Raw genomic sequence first — 15,308 nt, 5'->3', positions numbered from 1 at the left:
TTGTGTTGGTGGGGGGGCCCCCCCCCCCCCCCCGCTGAACACTGTAGGGAAGTATGTGGCAGGACAGATTATCCAGAACAGTTTGTTCTTTCTACTTTTTTATTTCATTTTTCTACAATGTGCTGTAAAAACCAGAAAGTACCATTCCTGCCTCAGAATGCAGAAGTCCATGAAACTAATGTTGTGAGGAAGCAATGAAACTGGAGGCTGTGGTTCTCTCGGAGATTACAAAGTGAGACTAGAACTTGAAATTCTCACATAAATGAAATGTGCTTCATGGCACATTTAAACTTGTGGTAGTTTAACCCCCTCCCTACTATGACACAAGAAATTCCTTGGCTACATAGTAAAGCAGCAAATAATATAGGATGGTCTTGGCACCAGTCAAATGTTTTGACTTGATACTGAATTTTTTCCTCATCTTATTTAGGTTTTTGGGACAATGAATTTAAAGAGCGTTTCTTTTTAAAAACAACAATATATGCTCACCACTGCTTTGCTGCTAAAGGATTAAATACTGGTTTAATTCTAGTGCACATGTATCTGTAACTTACTCTTGCTTGACTTCGCAACAGTCTTCTGAAATTCTTTCTTAATAACGGTGTTATGTATATGTATTTTACATTTTCTCATTAACATTGTCTGTCTTTGCGTTTTCCGTCTTGTGTGAGAATTGTTTAGACCTGGTAGACTTTGTAGAGCTATGGGTAAAAAAATTTATGAGGGAAATTAATTTATTTTTATGTGAGATTCCTCTCCTGTCCTGTCATCTGTTCTTACCTGGACCTCTGTGGAAGTAACATGAAAATAATGTGTGAGTGAGCATGACCCTTCAGTGTGATTAAGTGTCCAGAACATCTCCAAGATCTCTTTTTATGAATTTTTACTTTCAGTGTTCTGTGTCTAAAAAAATCTTTGCACATTTGTAATGTTAATAGGGGAACATCATGGATGGAATGAAAATATGTTGTAGTTTTCCATCTCCATTTGGTCAGTCTCCTAATTCTAATTGTCTATTAGGACATCTGTGGTTAATTCTAAGTTGCCCCAAAGAGGTAATACCACTTAAAGACAACAGTGAACTTTTAGAAATAATGGAAAGAGTCATGGACCCAAAGCTGTAAGGTTTTTCTGTTTTGTTTTATATAATGTTTAAAGCCAGACAAGTGTATTAGAGGTTTGGGCTACTTGCTCACCTGGAGTTTGACTTGGCTCTAAACCAATTCGTCTAGTCAACAGCTAGTCTTGGATTATATTTTCATATTTCAGTTAGACAATAGTGCTGCCTGGTAAGGTTTTATTGGTACATGACAGACACGGACTAAAGAAAAACTCCACTTTCACAAATGCAGGAGCTAGAGAGATTCCCTTTCCCTTCTGAATGACATATCAGGCTGCATGGAGGATTGGGTTCTGCCAGACTTGAGTGACGTCTCTCTGTCTGGACATGTCACTGGGTAACCAGCTGGGAAACACCACCAGTGTTACATGATGGAGTCAAAAGGTAATTATTGTTTATTTTGTTCTTTTACATGGTTCCTTAGAGGATGAATTTCACCAAACAATTCATTCTTGACCTTAATGAAGAACACCCACATTCCTACTATCTCCATTTCTAAAGGACCGTTGTTCGCATCTCTTGATTAGCATGTTCTGGTGCAAACTCATTTTCACTTTTGCACTGCAGGACAATGTGGAGAAGCAGCTTTGCTATAATTTAAAGATATTACCAGAAAATGGTAGGCTTTTACTATAGGTCTCACACGTTTAAGTTCTACGTATTTGGAGATTGACTGAAAGCCAATTTTACAATCGTCTCACCTTTCCTGAACGCCTTGATTGCTCCAGAAAATTGGACTGCTTAAGGAATGTGGGATATCTGGAAGACAGGGGACATATTGTGAGCAACCCAGACACACTGAATGTGGACTACGTGACCATCTGAACGCATGTAGAATCATTTTATGTTAACAATAAGCTGAAGGGTATTTTGAGAATGCGATAAAATGTGGGAAAGCGCAGAGAGAGTTATGTAGGGAGGTAAGCTTGTGGGGCAGGAGATAGATAAGCCTGAGAAGCAAGGCCATGGGAGCAGAATCTAGAGGAGGAGTTTTTGGGGGGAGTTAAGCCGCGTGGACAGTAACGCTTAGCAAATCATGTATAGCCGATGAGCGCGTGGACAATGCATGGCACCAATCATAGACTGAGCTATCACGTGTTTAGAAAATGCAATCTGTATATTAAGGGCTACTGCTTGCTAATAAAGTTGGCTTCTTCTGATCACATTGGTCGTGCGAAGAGTCCGTGAATTCCGCGTCAAAGGAAAGCTTCAGATTTAGAATTCCATTATTATTATGGTCTTGAATCTCCATTGTGATCAACTGTGTGTTCTCTTGAATGTATGTAGTCATTTGCTTCGTTTCTGTGCTTTATCAGGAATGAATGCAGGTGCATTCTGATTCAAAGAATGGTATGTGTGACCACATCACGTAGTAACTTTTGCATGATAGAGGTGTCAGCCCCTCTCATATTTGTAGCTGAATTATTTTCATTTAGAAGTTTGTTCTTCCTAAAAACATTATGTCCATGTAGTTATTATGAATGCTTAATAGAAATCATAGTTATTTAAAGGTATTGTCAACCAGACCGTTCCCATCTACCACACCAGCCTCAGGATAAAATAATTAAGCTTATTTTGAAGCTGTTTTTAAGCCATGAGTAATTACATAATGCATAACTAAGGTAGTTCATTGCTTGCTTTGTGGAGTTGAAGAGCTATGTTCAGATCTTTCTTGTCCTGCTGTGTATTATTTTTTTTTTTTTTTTGGATTCAGGTATGCATTTTAAAGCTTCTACTTGTCAAGTTTTGTCTTCGTTGCTATTCTGGTCAAGCTGTTAATTTTTGCCAAATAGCTGATACCTGGTTGATTTATTAGATGTGCTGTCAGCTCAACTACTTATTCTATTAACTAGTCATGTGTTAAATTTATTTGACAGTGTTGATGAAAGTGGGGAAAATGGATGTGATTCCATCCGTTCATCTCAATTTCTACAGTAGGGAGAGCTGAATTGTGGCTTACAGGATAGTTTTTGTTCCCTTAATATGAAAATGTCATCCTATCATGCAGCTGAGCCTTAAGAATTTTGAGATTTCAGAGCAGTGCTGGGGATGTGGGGTTATGTATCTATGTGTGTATATATATAATTGTTTTGGCAGGTAGTAAATAAAAGCAGGACTGTGAGTTACTTGATCGCAGAGAACTGCATGATGTATTAGCAGATGTACCCAGTTGTGGCTATAACATGAAAATAAACTTAGTGGAACTTAGTCGAAACAAGGAATTCAATTTTTGCTGAGCCCCACAAGCAGTAATGAGGAGAAAAGCCCAGTAACTTATGCTAGATGCGAACTCTGAACTGGCTGCCAGAGCCACACTCTGGAAGGATTTATGTGCCAAGCTGCTTATGCTGAACTGAAAAGTCTCCAGTAGTTGCTTGGGCTCTCTTAGAGCATGTCATTAAACCGCTCCTTATTGAGAAAATAGCAGCTGAACATGCACTAGAAAATGCTAATTGGGCACTGCATTATCGTGGTTTGAGCTATGGAAAGACATCGATAAGATATGCCAAACCAAGTGAATTATATTAGACTCCACAGTTCAATCAGGACAATAGGCATCTTTTTTATTAGAAAATTTGGCTGAATCAATGAAACAGGCAGTTCAATCAACGGATTATGAATCTCAGTCCTCAAGGTATATGGAAAAGCAACTACTGCTTTAATGTATGCAATCTGAGCACAAAAGTATAGAAACATTTATTGAACTAGTAAAGTATGTACTTGAAAATGGAATGACTTCTGTCTTAAATGGTATCTCGTAACGTGAGGATCAATAAAACACTTATGCCGTATGAATCCTAAAGATGATCGTGTATCTCTGAGCTGTTTTCTAGCTGGTTTATGTTCTCAAGTTGGTGCAGACAACTAGACAGTCTTTGGTGGTTTTTCTGTAATTTAAGTTAAGTTTGTTTCCATCTCAGCATGATAAATGAAATCCTTTTGAAGATACAATGAACTTGAATACATTTTAAAGGCAAGAAGGTCTTATCCACGATTTTGGAAGAGTGAGAGGTTGGAAATGAGGATAAGATTTATTTTATATTTAATTTTTATCATATATTTATTTTGTACAGATATTGGTAATGTATATTTATTTTGTACATTGAATTAACTTTGGATTTAATTTTGTCAAGAAGCAAAGAAGGTAAGTATCGCACACTTTTTTACTTTTATACCTGTGTCAGCAGCTGGGAGGCAGAATTCTGTGATGGGACTTGCAATTGGCAGCCTGAAGATGTAGCTCTTCTCAGTTCTGCTGGTTATAGCATGTTTTATGAAATCTCTTGGTAATTCCAAAAAAAAAAAAAAGTGTTCATTGTACTATCTAAAGCTTCTTTCTTTATCAATAATATATGTAATGGTTTCTCCATGGCATTTTACAGTATGTTCACAGATCAGAAGGATTTTGAAATGACTGAAGCCTTCCCTTACAATTTGTGCACAGTTATGCACTATTAGTCCACGCTACAAAATTGTTGAAGTACTCAGTTTATTTTTTACAGCAGTTGAATGCAAACAATTTTCACTTATGAATGGGATTTCTTCTCACTCTACAGTTGTTTTTTTTTTTAATCTAGCAAAAAGTTTTTCTGGACTTCTTTTACACATATCGTAATTGTAGTGGAAAAATATAGAATTAATAATCTGGAAAGAATTAATGTCAAAAGAAATTAAATAATAACCACGGTTCTTCATATTTTGTCTTGTTTCTCTATAGGAGCTGAAAGCCGCAACTTTTAAATATGCATCTAAAGATGTCCATTCCTAATTTTATCATGTGTAGGATGGACTGAGAAAATCAACAAGCATTTGGGCTGTACAGTCTCTCTCTCATTAATATGTTTTAGCTTCTGGGATGATTTACCCGGAGGATGTATCAAGATAAATGTTGCAATATATTTACATTGACAAGAAAATGTTGTCAAGAAAATTACTTTTTATATATATATGTGTGTGTGTGTATATATGTATGTATATACACTTAAAAAAATACATATGCATGAAAATAGTAAAATGTATATGCTGGTTTGAATTAGTGACATATGTAAGGATTATACATGTATCTGTGAAAGCGTGTGTGTATGTTTGTGTAAATATATACTACTTCTGAAAAAAGTTTATAAAGCTGCTTCTTACCTCTCATTCTTGCCTGAATTCCCAGAATGCCTCTGCCATTGCAGTGTCTTAGTTTCTTGCCTGTTAACTTAATTTTCTATGTATCAGAGACTTCTGCGTTCTGGCAAAATAGTAGGCAGAGCAATGAAACTCCATAAACACCACTGTTTCCTTTATCCTAATCTTTTTAAAAATTATCTCCTGCAGTAGACTCCCCAGCTGAGACTGGGGTTGTTAATTCTCATGGCAATTACAGCCTAAAAAAACCCACAAGAGTAACCATGAATGAAGAATTTTTTGAAAGAATGTCTATGTAAATGATGATTCCTGACCTTGGCAAGTCCCTGCTCCATTACTCTTTTGTTAGAAAAGCTATTTTTAACAGGTTTTAACTTCCTATTATTTGCCACTTCCCAGCAAGTCCGCGAAGTACACGAGAACAGACGTATAGGAGGATTTTTTTTCTGTCTCGTCCAACTGAGTTTCTAATTCAGATATGGATGGAGAGTAAAGATGAGTAGTGTGTTTGACTGTTACTCAGTCTGATTTTCTAGTATTTGTTGGGAAGCAGAGGTCATCCAAGATCTTGGTCCCTCAAATTCTAAAGCTTAGGAAAAGAGTAAAGGAAGTGTGGATCATGAAGGGAATCAACAAATAGCACTCTTAATGTCTCAGCAAAATGTTCTCTTAGTAATATGATTGTTAATAAATTATGGGAATTGTGGGGATTTTTATTTTTTAGGCTCCGTGTTCCAAGGGGAATTGGAAATCCTAAATTTGAATCAAACAAGAAAGTGTTATGCAGCGTGGCTGAGAGTCCAGTTTCTTACAAGGTGGTATGCATGTACCTCTGGTCATGTTTGCTACTTTGAAACTGTTACAGGACTAAGGGATATTTATGCTAAGATTTTGCAATGAATACCTGTAGAAATTTAATCCTTCGTTAATACTGGATTTTGAAAATGACTCCAGAAATAAATTGAAAATTAAAAGTGATATTCTGTAAGGTCAAATATTATGACAGCCGCTCTTTAGATGTGGCCATAAACTCGATCTTCAAATTGGAGTTTCATGCTATTATTGCTGTTTCTAGGTGAATGAATATAATAGCAAAAATAGGGAATTAAAATCACTTTAAGATTGCTAAATATTTATCCTAGAGACAAAGTGGGCATTAAACTGAAAACTAAATGTTTTAAATGTGCTACTGGATATGGAAGTAACTGTTGAAGTAGTTGGTTTGCCCACTTTTGCCATCATCTGCTATTTTAGAATCGTCCTGCTTTTTGGAAGAGTGGATATGAAGTAAAATAGGAATAAGCTGGATAACTAAGATCCACAGTATTTCGCTACTTACTGTTCAGTGGCTTTGCTGCTTACCATTGTGGAGATCAACTATACCCCTTGTTCAGGTAGGCACAACTTGTTAAAGTTAGTGATAGTTGTGACTGGCACTAGAACTGGATCGAAATTCCTGTACTGAGTCTAGAAGTTAAAGATTACCTCTCAAGTCATCTACTGAAGGAAGTTACGTATTAAAAGCAGGAAAAGAACCGTGTTCTTGAAGTCATTATTTTAAGCAGTAGGAAACTCTGTTGAAATGTTCTTAAAGAACATTCTCACATTACCATTTGTCCTCATTAATGCACATTAGCAATACACGTCTGTTAATTCAAATTATATTTTAATAGCCCTCTTACCTGAACAAATTTTGAGGTGAGTTATGTTTTCAAAATCGATTATGTACTCTAATATTTTACTTTCACCCACTGCTTCTGTTCTTTCCATCCCAGAACCAGCAATGTATTTTCTTTTTGGAAAGCATGGTTTTCCAGCCGTTACTCTAATACTTCAGTCTTCTCTACTTGCCTCCTTTTCACTCCTCTCCTGTGTAGTTCTAAACCTTACCCATCCTTTAAAGTTCAGTTTGAGTTCCTGAGAACTTTTTCTGCTTCTGTAGATTTGTATCCTCAAAGAGCTCTCTGCCACAGTCTGCTCCTCAGGTTTTACTTTGCTTTCCTTTGTCTGCTCTGTTCTTCCTCTTCTCCATTTTATCCTCCTACCTTTGAGCTGAGCAGCAAATATCCTTATGATATTTACAGGAGAAGTAGTATTTGGATAGTTCTTTGTTTGGTATTTCCATTGGAAATATCACAAGCAGTCATGTTTCCATGATATTTCCATTGACATTAACTTCAGAACGACTTCCTTTAATCGGGCTTAGGGGGGGAAGAAGCTTCATATTCATTGCCAGCTTTGTGTGTTTGCTTTCTCTCTTTTAAAATGATTTGGTAAATGAACTGGGAGGAAAAAATCACAATCAGTTGGCTTGTCTTTATTCAGATTGAAAACTAAAGCAAATGTAACTTCTGCAGCTATGTAATATTCATATACAGGAAGAATATTTTGAGGTAATTTAAATATTTGTATATATAAAAGCTTAAGGTACTGAAAGAACACATTCAAGGTAAGACAGATGCTAATGTTTGAAAACTAACAACTTATTTCATGTACCAAGCAATTTTAATTATTATCCAGACATGAGATACCTTGGTTTAAGGCCTGACTTGTATAGGATAGTTATTTAGAGCTTTCTGAATAATTAGATTATTTCTTTTGGAGAGAGCAAAAATCATTAGCTATAATTTAAGATTTGGTTCATAGATCTGTATTGTACTAGGAGGGCCTTTTTTTTTAGTGAAAAGTTGTATGAAATCTGAGTTGGTAGGTGAGCAGAAGTGAAAAAAGATACAGTAGAAATCTTCCTACGTAACAGTATGACCCATGCTGGTTTTGATTCAGTTACAGGAAAATGCTGACATTGTTATCCAGCTGTGTGCTGATCACTGTAGTTCTCCAAACGTCAGTCTCCTTGAACATACAGTGCCTGATTTTTGCAGCCTCATTCTCCACATTTATTAGATCGGGACAGATAGCTTGGTATTTGTGGACTTTTCTACCTGTGGTCCTTAAACGTACTTCTGAGTCAAAAACCATGATCTAAACACAGATTGCACAGACTGGAATCTTTTATAGTCAGGTCATTGCATGACAGCAGGTAATGGTAAGAAAAGGGATGAGCAATATCTGGGAAGCTGGTACACCTGGTAGTACTTAACTTTGTTGATGATAATCAACGTACATATGCCATAAATTAAACCAGTGTAAGCTATGTCATGGTGTTCTGAATAAGAATTCTATTTTTTTTAAAAAAAACCCACCCCACACCTGAAATAAAATATTGAATTTAACAATGAGAAAGTTATCTTGTATTAGGACAAAATATTAGTTTTAAGTCTGAAGAAACATTAAGTAGAATGTATTGAACAAGAAATGAGAGTAATTAATTTCATTTAAAATGTGCAGCTGCAGTGCACTATGCCTGGCAGAATGGTTTTGTGGAGTTAGTCAGGATACCTGGGTTCTGTTCTTGGCATTTTCACAAAATTACTGAATTTCTGTAAGTCAGTCAGTCATTTAATCTCTGTAGTTAACTAAAATAACTTCTCTACTTCATGGGAATATGAAATGAATATTAAATTAATGATTGTGGGATGCCAGGAGTAGTGTTGGCTGTACAAATGTTTAGCTAAATCAATGCTTTAGGATGCACATTCGCATAAAACCATACTAGAAAATCAGTTAGAGCCAGCCATGCAGCCTGTTTTAGACTCTGGGTAATATTTTACCTTAATTTGCACCTGACAAGAGTTATAGGCACAAGTGGATTGGAAGTTGGGTGAAATATCACCCAGTTTAAATGGAAAAAGCATTTTATTGTATCAGGTGCTCAGATAAATACCAGTGAATTGAAAACTGAACCATACAGTCTGTTTGAAGTTCCTCAGATTCTTCCCTTTGACTTTGACAGGTGTTTGATTGCTTGTTTAGAAACACTAGTGTCCTGTGATGAATGGAATCTAGCTAACAACATAACCCTATTTTTACCCCCAGGTTCCTGAAACATGAATTCAGTATAACGTAGAAAAAAAAATAGAATAAAAAGGAAGATTAAAATATCTTGTAGTATCGAAACTCCAAGATCTTTTGCAGAATAAGAGTTTTATTTTTTTTTTTAAAGCAGCTTTGGAATTTTTTTGAATTTTACTTTGACTCTTACCTAGTATTTTTGAAGTTTCTTGAAATCCTCAGAAGTCCAACAGTTCGTGTGAATACCTAGCCATTGCAAGGAATATTTGAAGGAGGCTGCTAAGGAGCAGGAACACTGTTTTTCCAGAACATAGTTAGGAAAACGTGATTAGATAATGATAAGATGAGGGTCTTTTTGAAGCCTAGATGCTAAGGAGCTGTGAAAGCTTTGGCTGAAGAGACTTCTGACTCTGAGATGCTTCAGCCTCTTTAGCAAACTTACTCTGCATCTTTTTATGCAAAATGTGCTGTCTTTACATTAACATTCTGCAATGTTCTTACATGCTTTTTAATCAATTTTCTTTAATGAGAAGATAATTATGTTCCTATACATTTAATCTGACAAATCTGACTGAAATTGGCTAACAGTTCAAAAAATTCTTTAGGAACCTGCATGCAACCCACAGACCTTCTTTCCTGAGAAAAGTCAGCCATGTTATTGGCTCAGATTATTTTATGTTTGTTCTTTGCTTCTCGTTAATTTGTCCACCCTTAATGATGAAATAAGCCCCAATATTTGCTCTTTGAGATGTGTTGCAGTGGCTTACCTGCTTCTTTTCTGTTGGCTGTTTTTCAGGATTGTATTTTTAATTTTACTTTTAGCCAGTATGTTGAATGGTGAGAAATGATAAATTCTGTGAATCAATTTTCAGGTAATCTATCCTGAGCGCTTTATTGGCGGCATAATATGATTCAGAATCAGAAAAAGCCTGTGAAAGTCATAGGTGACAGGGATAGTGTTTATTCATTAGAAACACAAATGTCAGCAGTAGGAGGACTATTTTAAACACTCCACCTCTCTTGACAAAGTTGTGACAGCTGTGCCAGGTTCATGAAACCTGTAAACTCACAGGACAGCTTAATTAAAGACCAAGAAGATTTGTATTTGAGAGGAAGAAAAAGTAGTGACAGACACAGCTGAAAATCAGAGATGTGGATAAGCTGAATATAATGCTTTGACAAGATACTCTGAATTTACTCCTTTATCTTTTTCTTAACCCTTCTAGTCTTTGGTTGATCACTTCCCCACCTTCTACTTCTAGAGCATGTCTGCACACAAGAGTGAGATTTTTCATGTAGTAACTCTCTCCTGTTTGATTTAAAACATGTGCAAACAGTGTTACTACAGTAGAATCCTTCTCCTAGGATTACCTCCAGTAAAACTGAAGAGATCAAGGTCATCTAAAAGAGCTTACACTCTCTCTTTACCTCAGTTGGAAGGTACTTTGTAAACTACTATAAATTTTAAACTTCTAACTGGAAGGATGCCCAGCAAAACTCTTTGAGTGATCAGATTAGTTTACATTAGAATTTCTTTTTACCAAAAAAAAAAAAAGTGCTGGAAGCTATAATTTAGGCATTTGTTTAATCAAAAAAATAACTTTTTGTCAGAAAATGAAGAAATGACAAAAATAAAATCATATAAGATGTAATTTAAGAAGGAGAAGAAAAAAAATAATCTAGCACCGCACTGTAACAGGATTTACTTATCAACCACTTCCCAGATGCAGTAACTGTCATTTAGGCCATGCCAGTGACTGGTCTTATGCCAACCTAATACAAGTTGGTTCCACTTGTCACCCTTTCAATTTCCCAGCTGGACTCAGTTTTAAAGGGCATATTAGCATTATCAAAGTAATCTTTAAGATGTGTATTGGTTTTCTTTTTAAATCTGTCTTGTTTCTAAATCATATTAGTGGAAAAATAATGAAATGCTGGAAAGATAAAAGGAATGTTATTATCTTCATATGGCATCAGATGTAATGCTCTCAAATTAAATGCATTCTCTTCTCCTTTCATAAGAATGTGAAATATCTTCTCCAACACATGGCAATAGAAAGCACTTGCATAAAGAGTGCTGGAGAATCACTTTTGCAGTCAGAAATTCGAGTAATATATATCTCTGGTTATTAACGTAATATTCATTCAATTATATGAAAAATGTCATTCCTTATTAACTTTAGGAGACCCTATTTTTAATTCCAAATTTTACACTCTAAAATAGTGGAAAATAATTAAAATAATTGAAAAGCAATGTCTGTCTAAATACTATTAAGAAAATAAGGTTATATAAATACCTAAGTAATAGATGGAAAAGCAGAGAATATCTTCTATTCTATCTCTTTTATAAATTCTGTCTAAAATTAATTTTGTTAGGCTTTTTGTATGACCTTTTTGAAATTGTAGTGTTGGGGAGGCCTTGTTGGTAGTGAGGTTCTGTTCAGATAATGTATTTGCTCTTCTTTCTTCTGTTCTTCCTGAGGTAATTAATGGAAGTCTTTTGGTTACCAGCGGTGTTATTAGAGGTATTATTCATAAATATCAAGGCTTGTGTAAAAGAGAAATTGAAAATAACACCGGAGACAGGAAGTGGAATTTGAAAGGAAATGATGAACAGAATAGACACCTTGCAGCAACCATCAAGAAAATTGCTACTACCGGAGCAGTTCATTAGTGAAAGAATGTTCCGTGAACACAACTAGCAAGGAACGATGTCCTCCATTTGTTCTTTCAGATAAGGTGAATGAGTTGATGTTTAAGGTAAAGACTGCTGGAGGAGTGGGTGTAATGAGATGGAGGTTACACTGGGGTGAGAAATACAACTTTTAATTGTGGTGAAGTCTAGTAAAAGGTGGAAGGGAAGAGAAAGACCTGCCTCCATTTAAACAATACCGATAAAAGTAAACTTGCTGTAGTCTGTGCTCTGTGTGTAACTCTGAAGTGCTGGAGTGCAGGTAAAATCACAGTGCAAGGGGAATGCCAGGGTCATCTGCTGCATGGCAATTTTTTCCCCTGTACCTCAGACCACACGTGTTCTGTAGTCAGTTCACTCACCTTCAGTCTTTCTTGCCCTTGTAAATATGGAGGAACGACTTGAATTCCACAGAAATTGCTGGAAAACTGGATTTAATTTCTATAGTTATTTGGAGTTCTATATTTTGGTCCATTCTGTATGGGAGTTAATGTTACAAATACAATACTTTAATATTTCCTTCCTCTTTTGTCATTTCCCCTTTCTTTTCCTCTTTTTTTCCTCTTGTATCCAAATGATCTGTTCCCATCCTTTATAAAATATCCTCTTTTGCCAATTATTTTATAGCTGAATGGGCTTCCAGTCTAGCTGACTATGCAGCTACGTAAATAGTTTCACCTGCCCAGCACAGGACGGTGAGAAGTAGTTGGAAAGGGAAGAGGATGCTGACCTCTTCAGCTGATGCAGGTGGTATTGCTGCTGAATTTCCAGCCACAAATACCCTCCCATTACTTTCCTTCAGACATTCCCTTCTTCCCCTTCTCTGAGCATCATTCTCTGATTTTGAAAGCAGAACTTTTCTTATCAAGAAAACAAATCATTGCTTGCTTTATTTTAACCTTTCCTGTCACTTCCCAGATCATTTAATGACGTGAAATTTTATTTCATCTGTCTATCCATGTATAAAATTATCTAGCTAAAGGGTACTATTTTTTTCTGCTCTGTTGTATCATTATACTTTCCCATGAGTACCTTGAAGTAAGTAGAATTTTGCCAATAAAATACCAGGGCTAATAAATATTGGTGATACTTAGTCTTACTTTGATTGACTAAATGTAAAGGAATTGAATTCCTAGAAAATTGATAGGAAATCTGCTGGTTATCTTTACAGTATTGATTTGCATCTAAAAAAAAAATATTCAACTTCAATTACTATTACTTTTAAAAGCATGGATTTTTTTTTATGTTTTCAGTTTTCCTCTCCAAAACATAGGAGAAATGTGAAATTAAGGTACCACAAGTCAATCAAAGATTAATAGAATTACAGAGGTGTTTGAGAAAAATATTACAGAGTTATTCATTACTAATTTACAGGTGCAAATTCTGTTCCCATCAAAGATGATGCTTCAACTTAATTAATTTTAATTTATGGAGTATGCTGGATGGCACTGCTTGAGAGGGCATATATTTGCTTAGCAATATTACCTCTTAATGCCACTCTGGAGGGTGGCGATCTAAACGGTTTTGCATCGTCACATGCAACTCTTTCACCCAGTACAGGAAAAATTAATTTCAAAGCACTAGTCATATTAATCTGAAGGCACTCTTGTGTTTTTAGAGCAACTGTCTTAATCTGCTTCAGAAAAATCGGTGTACTTGTTATCATATTTGAGCAATACATTATGCGTATGTGCCAGTAGTTTCCACAGAGTCAATTTCATATTGCCTTGATTGCATTTGAATACTACTTGTTCTCCTGAGAGCCTGCTTGGATTAGATTTATGATAATTCTCATATCACATACCCATGAAAGGTGAAATTCAGTGTTGCTGGGAAGGTTGATGCACCCTGTATTTGCCTTTAGAGAGCTCCTGTTTATTAAGTTGCACACAAACCACTGTACTGGGAGCAAAACTTTTTTCCTTAGCTCAGCCCTGCAGTACATGACCATAAATTTCATAGAATATCTTGCCAAAGTAACCGTCAGTCCTGCGTATCAGGCACCAGAATCTAATTTTCTCTGCAGCTTTCATGTTGCTGATCCCTGTCACATTACTCAGCACATAAGATTTCCTTTATGTTCTGGAGCCATATGTGATTCCTCTTGATTTCTCCTTAGGTTTCAGAAGGATTTATTCTAGATGTGGGATAATATGAGATGAGACTGAACTGAGATATATTATAGATTACAGAGCAGGAGAGCATTTGAGGGATGTGTGGGTGGGGAAAGGAGACACTTGTGTGCTGATTCTGAACATTACCACACTGTTCTGTGTATGAGGTGTGTGGCAGTGTTGCCTATAGCGGATCATAGTAGAGACAGAGCATTTGGCTTGATAAAAGTGTCTGCTTTCTTGAGAAGTGTTAGGGTTTGTTGCTTCGCTGTCTTCAACTACAGTTTAAATGCAGCAGTGCTGCCCTCTGGGCAGAATTTTGAATGTTACAATGATTTTGTGTTGAGGGTCAAAAAGAGAGGAATGACTCCATCTCTCTCGAGCTGTGCACTTTTATGTACACACTGGGTAAATGATTTTCTTTTTATTGTTATTTTAATGTTTATGCTTCCATTTGCTTTCTCATTGCATAAATAGCAGCAGATGAAAAGTCATTGAGCAAATGGAAGAGAAAAATGTCTCTCTAGGGTTGACTGGGCTCATCAGGGTAGAGTGAAGGTCAATTTTCTGGCCCACTGTTGACAGTTGTTTAAATACGAGAATGCTATGTTTGGCTCAGAATAGGCCATGGTCCACAGACAGCAGATATGAGGAAAAAATTTTGAGAAGTGTCACTGTGTGCTTGCTGGTACTTAGACTAACTGTCTCCTCTTGGCCCTCCGTTGCAGACAGGATAACAGGGTAAATGGATCTTTGGCCATACCATTCTCATGTTTCACGGTTGGGATGCTAGTTTCTCCTTTATGAAGTCTTTGCCATATCAACATATGTTTATGTGTACATGTGTCTGCCTGTGTCCCAAGAGGAGGCATAGTTCTGCATCTCTTCACAGTGCCAGTCCTTGTCTCTGTCTTCAGCCTTCTGGCAGACTGGTCTCAGACCATTGCACTTGACTCTGTGTTGTCCCAAGGTACGCTAGCTGGGTAATGCTGGGAACTTTGGAGACTGAAGGCAAGGATGTTCAGAAAACATCACAGCTTTTACAAGAATTGCTAGTTACCTGGTAGTCAAAAATAACATTGGCTGGATGATAGTAAAGTAGCGCTCTGTCAGTTCAGAGAAACAGAAAACAAAGGTTTAAATTTGGCAACGGTCCTGTTCCAATGTACAAAATAATTTTGCATGCAAAGTGGTGGGCAGAGTCATCAGAGACTGATTTTGGAGACAAGAGAGCTGGAAGAAACTAGGGGAAAGCATTGGGAGCTTGTCTTTGAGGAACTATAGGAATAATTGCTGGAATGGCTAGATGATACCAAATCCAGGGCAGTAGATGCTG

This window comes from Cariama cristata, unplaced genomic scaffold (genome assembly GCF_000690535.1).
Source record: "Cariama cristata isolate BGI_N322 unplaced genomic scaffold, ASM69053v1 scaffold20729, whole genome shotgun sequence".
Lineage (NCBI taxonomy): Eukaryota > Metazoa > Chordata > Aves > Cariamiformes > Cariamidae > Cariama > Cariama cristata.
The sequence above is the reverse complement of the archived record's forward strand: the minus strand, read 5'-3'. Positions refer to the sequence as shown.